Consider the following 9,330-nt stretch of genomic DNA (forward strand, 5'->3'; position numbering starts at 1 on the left):
AGCTGCATGTTGGTTCACCCGTGGCTTGTGGAAAAATAACTCCCTACACAGGAAGGGACATTACTCGATTGCAGAGGGATGGGATCGATGAGATGTTTTGTTTGTCCAATCCCCGACTAAACTGGGAGGTGGTTAATGAAGGTTTGGAATGAAACGAATTAATTTGGTTCGGCAGTTAACACGTATTTCCACGGGCTCATTTTCCTGCAACAGTTTCACAAGACTGCCGTTAACTGTTCACACTCCCAAGCGCAGTGATTTTTTGACGACTTAGGATCAAGAACAGACATTTCTGTTCTCCAAGGAACATGACAGAACTGCCCAGCACATCTCATACATCTTATGTCGAAACAAGGCATGCATTGCGTGGGAACGTTTCAAAATGCAACAGATCCTGAATAGATTCGGTCCAACTACTCTGTCGCCGTATCAGAGATTCTTGTTGAGAGTGGGATGGATAGAACATTCAAATAAAATTTGAATCTGGCAATTATTCACTTCTTAATGGTGTTTAACTAATTGTGCAGTTAGAGTGAACGGATGCATCATTACAGTACTCAACTGCTCCCTGAACTTAGTCTGTGTCACAGCATAAATGCACGTATTTGTACAACAACTCAGAAGCTGGAGCATGAAACCTATTTCGGCGACAAATTTTGGGAGGTAAACAGAATCGTACGCTAAATTCCACAGTCGGTTCCATGTACAATACACTGTAAACACTGACCACAACAGAATAAAGTTTCCCGAGATGACAAACAACAATATTATGGATTTCGTTCTGCTCTCCATCTCTCGATCTCTGGGAGTCTCCCCGCTATTCTGACCCCGGAGTCTCCTACGGGCTTTGTTCGCCAATAAAATGTGTCTGACTGTTAAAGCGTTGAAGAGCAGAATCAAAATAAACGGGACACACGGGGTGAGAATATAATGAAGAAACTCAATTGTTGTCCAGGTCATTGAGGTCATAACACGGACTTCTATGTAACAAAACCAAGGAGTATTCACCAACCTGTACGAAGGTGTGTACATGAAATACCAGAAAACATCTTTTATGCTGCTCAGAACAGTCACTGTTCCCAGAACCGTAGCCGCTGTTTTCTCGGTGGAATACCGAGATTTCAGCTTTTGGCAGCAAATGACAACAAATCGGTCAAAGGTGAACGCGACGGTGAACCAGACGGAACAGTCCGTGACGGCGTGAAGCAGGACGGCGTGGAAATTACACACGGGGGCTAACATCACAATCCACATTTGATGAGCTATCGGAATATGCCTCAATATTAGATCAAAGATAACGACCAATAGGTCCGCCGCTGCCATGGCCACCAGGTAGCGGGTAACACACCTGGAGAGACCGCACTTTCTCCGAGAAAGGACCACAATCGTCACCAGGTTAACTGTGGGGAAAGAAATGAGAAGAGGAATCAATCAGACAGGAGGTGAGCGGTGTCAGAATATTCCTGGATTCCTGTATTAAATATCTGGAAGAAACGGAACTTTCACTGATGCAACGCAATGAAGGTGCCCAAACTCCCACCTTCGCTAACCGTCATAACCACCGTGCCGAGTACGTCTTCTTTTGCCGACTTTGAAATTGAACAGATAAATTCCCTGGCTATGCGACTGTATCACTAAGAAAAGTGCAAACGGTATGTGACTGGCTTAAGTAATACTAAGTTGGATTTATTCAGTAAATTACAGCTGGAAATTTCTGCTGCCCGACTGTCCAGAGTGTTGTGTGATTTCGTTTCCTGTATGTGCTCAGAAAGATCAGTCACACTTCAGTCACTAGTGGTGCGAGTTGGTTGTCACCGTGTTGTCAACGAGTTCATCACGAACATGGAATTCCAACAGATGTTGGAGATTTTATCAATGTTGTCTTTTGCTAATACGACCCGATCATCCCTACTCTGGGCAATTTAACCACGAATGACATTCGATCAGATGCCCAATCATTCGAACCTGACATGGAAAATAACTTCAGTTGAGATTACAGAAGATTTCTATTTGATGAAGAGTTTTTCTGTCAATGAAGTGGTCCAATATTCAATCTATTGAAGGGATAACAAATGCAATGTCTTGAGCGACGATAGAGCTGGAGATTTATTGGAGCTAGTTAACGTCTCGCCATGAAGGAATACTTGGCTGTGCCGAGTTGGTGGGGTATTGTTCAATGCATCGATGAATTGCGATACAAAGAAGGAAAGTAATGTGCAATGAAAGTTGTAACCCTGTATTTGTTCATAAGTGACAACAAGTTACACAAAACAGGAGATACCGGATCCACTGGTAAACAGTGTGGCTGGGATTGATCACGGTGAATATCGTCAACAATCCACTTTGCTGCCAACTCGTTTTCTGTGTCCAGTCCAAACCCTTAATGCAGACCACTCTCACTGATTATGTTCTCCCACTGCGCACCTGTCCGATCGGATACAGGTGCTCTGTGCAGGCATGCAATACACCCCAGCAATTTCTGGTCTCCCTACGATAGTACCACATTGACACGGGAGGAATGGGTCCATTTTCTGTTACTTGGCACCTGGCCGATGAATACATTAACCAGAGCAAAGAACAGCGGCACGCTAACAAACCGCACATCAGAAGCAGGTACTGATGACTCAGGTTATGTAATTACGGCACGGGGAAGCACACTGGCACAGATACATATAACTTACAGCGCAAACAGCCGATCAGCTGACTTACCAGGGACCCCGAGAACAGCCAGGATAGGATAGTAGATCTTCTCAATCTGATAAAAGACATGGAGTATCTGTAAATCAAGAAACATCTTAAGTTTATGGATATAGTTGCTGTTTATGTCGGAGGTGATTCTGTCTCTGACTCTGGAGCGGTACGGAAAGAATCTTCGTATTAATAGGAAAACGAACCTCTCCAGTGGGACACTTGGAACTCATTAGTCTGATGTTGTTCACAGTCACTGCACAAACAGGTTGAGTTAATCACTTTTCAAACTGAAATATTTCGGACACAATCGAAAATATCACTGATGTACAGGGGAAGCGCCCATCGTGGTTAATAATATTCAAGTCACCACGGGGTCAACACAAAATGCTCCCCCAAATGTCTGTCTTCCTTGCCCGTCATCCGGATGACATCAAACATTCATCTCAGTTGACCACTCCGTCAGAAATTAGCCCATAAATCCAGTAACTCTGTCACCCCTCAAATCCAATGTTCCACAAAAATCACTTGGTTCATGATTGCACATAAATTTAATTCCCGGCAGAAACAACCGCGATCACTAAAACCGTCCTGACTCGAAATTTTAAAGCGTTAGCCGATGTTCACATGAACCACTCATTCTGCCTTAACATGGACAGTTCCTATGACGTGGACTGTCGCTTTGCTCACATTGCTATATAGAAAACATGTGACATCAGTTCGCCGAGATTCCTTCAGCTTCATAAGAACTTAAGAGATAAGAAGTTGGCCAACAGATTAGGCCATTCGGCTCATCGAATCTGCTCCGCCATCCAATCATATCTGATATTTTTTCAGCCGCATTCTCCCGCCTTCTCCCGGTCGGTGACCATTAGGCCCCTTACCTATCAGCTACCTGTCAATCTCTGCATTCAGTAACGTAACGACTTGGCCTCCACCGCCCTCTGTGGCTACGAATTCCGCAGATTCGCCGCCGACTGACTGAAAGAAACCATTACTCAGTTCTAAAGGGACGCCCTTTTATTTCGAGGCAGTGCTCTCGGATCCGAGAGTCTCCTACTCATAGAAACGTACCCTCCTCAGCCACTCTCCAGACATTCATCCTGCAATCTCGCGTGGCCCACCACGGAAACCAGCGGTGTCCCGAGAATGATGTGCTGACTGAAGCAAAGCCGCCTCAGCGACTTTCTATCAGGTAGGACGAACTCACCCCAACTCAATGCAGAATTCGGCCGGTTTACTCCGCTCCAAAACTCATCACAGCCTTGATACAAACAGGAAGCAGCGAACTGAATTCTGGATGTAAGTGCACACCATCGAGAGTGTTGATGCCTAACAGGGGAGGTGAAGTGCAATGTTGATTAAAAACTGAAGTCTGCAAATGCCTAAAGCCGTGGCAGTTCAGATTACTGCGGTTGTATTTTGTGAAACTGCAGCGATCAACTTACAAGCTAATAATGGTGGAGAAAACTGACAGCGGGCGACAAGCAACAGGAGACATTGAAACAACCGGCAGGGCCTCGATTGCGAGAGAGGATTGAAGAGAGTGGTTGAGGTTATGTTGGGGCGTTGAAGGTGACAAGGAAAGGAAGGCAAACAACATGAACCAATAACCTGCAGCAGTCTTCATGGTAAACGACACTTCAACCAGCACGTTGAAGATTTCAGCTGTCGTCACCACGTGAGATAAGGTACTGAAGTCACTAAGACAAGTCAATCGTATCGAGGACCTCCGAACAAGGTTACAGGACGTGGCTGCAGAGTTAGTGGAGCCGTCGGTTGAAGTCTGTTTGAAAATTCGCAGAGTTGCGAAAAGGTTACCAACGAATTTGAGAAGTTACTTCATATTTTTCAAAAGCGGGCACCAAAACCTAACTGGCGTTCAATCGGTTGTTTGCAAGATGCTTGAGTTTGTAATTGGGGCATAAATAGCCAGTAACTATATTTTTAAACAAGTATTGAAGACAAGCCAACGTTGTTTCAATGAAAGGAACACGACGTTTGACAAATTTCCCAGTGTGTCCAGGAGAGGAGCTCACAGACCTATTCAGTCATGTTCGTGATTGTGGTGACATACAGATGGGAAGTAACATGAAATACCGACATCTCTTGGAGGTTTTATTAATTTTCGGTTTTGTTAGTGTAACCAGATCATAACTTCATCGGGCTGTGCTGCTGTTTTTGACATTTCACGGGGTGCTTGATCCATTTATAAGACAACTGTCTTATAGGTCTGTCGAACCTCGTTAGCGTTTTGTAACTGGAGCTGAAATATCCTCCAACAATGCAGGCTTAGTGCTTAGTATCTCCTCCAATACAAACCCGGATTTCTGGCTGAAGACAAACTTTGTTGCACTTGCATTCTGCTCTTCCCAGTCTCTTCTGGCGACTGCAGTTTGGCTTACAATAAATTGCATACAAAGGCAGCCTCGTCCCTTTGAACATCAACGTTAGCCATTCTTTCAACATTCGACACGTGTGAGGAAAATAAAATGCCTTGTGCTGAGTGTCGAAACATTGCTCAAATTAACTGCACTTGATCGCATAAGCCGCAGTTTGGGAAGAATGTCATCATCTGAGACAACGTTTAGATATAACTTCCAGAAAAAATGCAATGATTGACAGATATCATCCCCGAGATTTGACGTGGAAACCAGGCGTTCTCTTCACAGTGAAACCGTTTGACGCACGATTTGATGAGTTAATTTCCACGTTTTCTCATTTGCTACATTAACGAATATAATTACTATGTAGGGGCGAAAGGTCCACGACGCAGTTTCTCGTGAAAAAAATGGTGAAGTCATCTCCTTGGTCATAGTGGGATTTGAAGCCACAGTTTCCTGGAGCGTTTATCTCGCGCCTCAGACTACTCGGTCATATTACCAGGCCGCACACTCGACTTAAGATCCTTAACTAGACACCTGTTCTACCAACTTATGGAAGGGCGGAAGTGGTTATTGTTGCGACACGTGTGCCCTGCGTCCGGCCTTCAGAGTTTTCTTTCCCATTTCCTGCATTCCAGCGATCACTTCCCTTTCTTCATTCCATCCACGATCCTTCAAAACACGATTTAGACACGAGTCTGCAGGGTTCTATTCACAAATACAAATGCTGAGAATATGGAAAGCAATGAGGAGGTGAGAACTGGATGGGAGAGAGGACTTAAAACCGGCAAAAGAATCTTAATGCAAGGAATTATGTAGCAACCAACGTTGAGAGCACTGACAGGTAACTTTGACAATAAGGGACGTGTAAGGCAAGACTGCTCCGGGGATTATCTTTCAGTTTACTGATGTCCTTCTCTGACGGACCAGAGTGTTGGTCATCTGAAACATCATCTTCAGACAGCAAAAATATAAATGAACCTATCCGGACCCAAGCACTCTCCTCCATCGTCTTCCTTGGCTAAACTGTGCAGGCCATGGAGAACTTTGCACCTTTAAGCCCGCGAAGTTATTTGATACTTCTCTCAATGATAACATGTTATAGGATTTCAGTCTTCCTCCCTGACTTCTGCACCTGCAAGCTCCTGCTGTTTTGTGAATGCATATGTGGTGTATACATTTAAGGACCTACGTCATCTAGCTCCACGCATCGTTTGCCACTTCAGTCTCTGATTGGCCTCACACTTCCATGGTTGAAATTTTGCCTTGACTATTCTTGTCAGGTGTTTCAGGATTTTCCTTAATTTCAGAGACCAAAGAGACTGCAGATGCTGGAATTCCGGAGAAACACACAAAATTCTGGAGGATCTCAGCGGGTCGGGCGGCATCAATGCAGAGAAATGGACAGTCGACGTTTCGGGTCAAGATCTTTCATCTGGACTGACCTTCTGAGTTCCTCCAGCATTTTGTGTGTTTTTCCTCAATCTTGCCCGTCAATGTCCTCCTATGCTCTCCACATTATTTTAAGTGTCGTCTCCCGTTACACATGGAGGATATGCCCTGATTCCTTCTCAGTATCCCGTTTCCTGTCAGCCTCGTTTAAAACATCCTCAGCAACACCAGATTCCCCTCTGCAAGGGTATTGGATCATTACTTTTCAGTTAACACCTGCCTTGTTTGTACACGTCCAAATTTCGCCAGATGTCATAGCAGTCATCAAGAAATCCGAAGTATTACATCATCCCTTGTGCAAACATTTCTGCAACCGTTCATCCTATTCCCAGACTGACCAGCGCGATGCAGCGGAAGTAATCTCGTTCTTTTATCGACGATGTCGTTGCCCAAAATTTTCGACGATGGACTTCATCCCTCTTTCGTTGGTAGCAATGTAGATCATCAACTTTGTCTGTTTGCACTCCCCCATTAGAACACCCAGCAGACGTTCTGGGAACCCTTCGGCACTCGGGATGGAAACGGCATCTTGGATTCACGGCTACGAGCTCAGAAGCCCCTGTCTATTCCCACTCCACCCCACCCACACCAATATTGAGTCTCCTGCTCCCATTGCCCTTGGAAGCTTTCTCCTCCCTCCATGTACAGCTGACTCACACGTGGTGCGGTGATGAAGGCACTGCGTGCACTCTTCAGTGATACGGTCAATCCACCATTCCCAACACAGAGAGGTACTTATGATAATACGTAAAATAAAAGTAAAAGTGTTAGTATGTTAGAATTCAAAAATGTTAAACCTCGAACGTTAACCCCAAAACTAAACTTGTCTTGTGTGTGTGTGACAAAGTCCAAAACTCCCAGTTCCGGAATGGTTCTTAAAGTTCAGTTCCACAAGCCATAAGGTGAAACATGAGCAAGGGCTTCTTCAACAACCACCGTTGTCTGAAGATAAGACGTAGACGTAGAGAAACATAGAGAAAATATGAAATCCAAATGTTCCACGATGGAACCCAAGCGACACTTAAGTGTTTACTCGGTAGTGACTTCCTCACCCCGAAAAGCATCCGAATCGTGGTCGTCCACACACAAATACCTGTTTCCTTCTACAGGTCAGCAACAAAGTGAACTCCACCGGATTACTTCCAACTTCCATACATGGATTTCAGTGGCAAACACAGTTATTGTTTCTCATCCATCGATAGAGAAAACTAGCAGGCTGGTGTCTCTCTCCCAGGCAGGATGTTGGAGCGTAACGCTCTCCGATGTTTCCTTGGCTACTTGCCTTGTTTTCCGTCCTTCGTCCGCCTGTTGGACACCCATTCCTTCTGTAACTGTCGGTCCTTAAGATTCAAAGCGATTGTCTCACACGACTCTACACGACTATCCTCCCTCCGGATGCCTCCAGTCGTAGCTTAGGATCCGAAACACGGCGCTCAAGCTGGGATAACTGGAAACATCAAACACAGATCTAGTCACGCAGAACATAAGGAGCGTCCCGAATTCCCAGCAGCTCGAAGCCTTGCAACACACGGGACTCGCTTGATATACATTTACTTTAGCAAGGGTCCCTTAAAATGCCGCCCTGTATCCGTTCTTCCACTTCGTTTAAATGATGAAATAATGATAACACACTCAGCAACCACGTGATCACAGACACCAATGTTACACTGTCGAACCGAAGGACGTGTTGGAGAAGAGGTCACAGACACTCCTAAACAAAACCTCCTGCACTCTTGAGTCCGCTGCACCTCGACAGATACTGCGGGGAAACACTCTGTGGTTTTTTTACCTGGCTTCTTTTCATCCACTGGAAGTCCAGTAACCTGATATTAATTGACCTCGATTAAAAAGGCGAAGTTTACAAATGAACAAAACGCATGTCAGAAGTGGGATTCGAACCCACGCCTCCAGCGGGAGACGACATCACTCGCTTTTTTATGGAAGGATTTCACTCATTAAGTCTGGCGCCTTGGACCACTCAGCCATCCTGACATCCATGTCCAACCCCCCTTTACATACCATATGTTTTTAGTCTGTTAAAATGGTTCAGACGATTAATTTTTTCATGAAACATGGACGGTTTAAATAATCCTATCAAGCGCAAGAAGATCTTTAAAGTTTTTCACAGACTGAACACAGATTATTTTTGTGCAGGAGTCTCATATTAATAGAGAGAATAATCAAAGCTTCTTGAGATTCTGGAGTGGTCAACAGTTTCATTCTAATTCACAAGCAAATTCATAGACTCCTCAATCTCATTTGTTCGTCATGAAACAGTTTCAGACCCGAATGGTCGATTTCTATTAATTACTGCCTTTCGTCATAATAAAAAAATATGGTTATGGTCAATGTTTATGCGCCTAATGTTGACTATCCCGAGTTTTTAAACATTTATTTGCATCTTTGCCTAATTTAAACGAACATCCGTTGATCATGGGTGGAGATTTCAATTGCTGCTTAAACCCTTCGATGGATAGATCTGTGTCGAATCACGTACTTCCAAACAAATCCGCTGTATTTATTAATTCATTTTTAGTTGATTCCGGAATTTTAGAAATTTTCATATTTCTACACCCATATGATAAGGAGTTTTCATTCTTTACTCATGTTTATCACAGCTACTCTAGGATTAAATACTTATTTTATTGACGCTATTAGCTCCATCTGTTACTGACTGTAAGTGTGATGCAATTGCCACTTCTAATCATGCGACATTGAAGCTATCAATTAAATTAACGGACGTAGCCTCTGGTGTCAGACAATGTGTTGTGAGAAAGGTTCTCTTGGTATCTTAAAGATAAAGGTC

At 44.2% G+C, this 9,330-nt stretch overlaps 1 non-coding gene across 1 annotated transcript; it reads right to left on the minus strand.

Moving 5' to 3' along the window:
* Window positions 1–8,402: 8,402 nt before the first annotated feature.
* trnai-aau (transfer RNA isoleucine (anticodon AAU)) lies at window positions 8,403–8,516 on the minus strand. Its single transcript has 2 exons — window positions 8,478–8,516; window positions 8,403–8,437 (listed from the first exon to the last, which is right to left on the minus strand). It is a non-coding gene; the product is annotated as a tRNA-Ile (tRNA).
* Window positions 8,517–9,330: the final 814 nt, after the last annotated feature.

The sequence above is a fragment of the Pristis pectinata genome, unplaced genomic scaffold, assembly GCF_009764475.1.
Source record: "Pristis pectinata isolate sPriPec2 unplaced genomic scaffold, sPriPec2.1.pri scaffold_66_arrow_ctg1, whole genome shotgun sequence".
NCBI classification, from domain to species: domain Eukaryota; kingdom Metazoa; phylum Chordata; class Chondrichthyes; order Rhinopristiformes; family Pristidae; genus Pristis; species Pristis pectinata.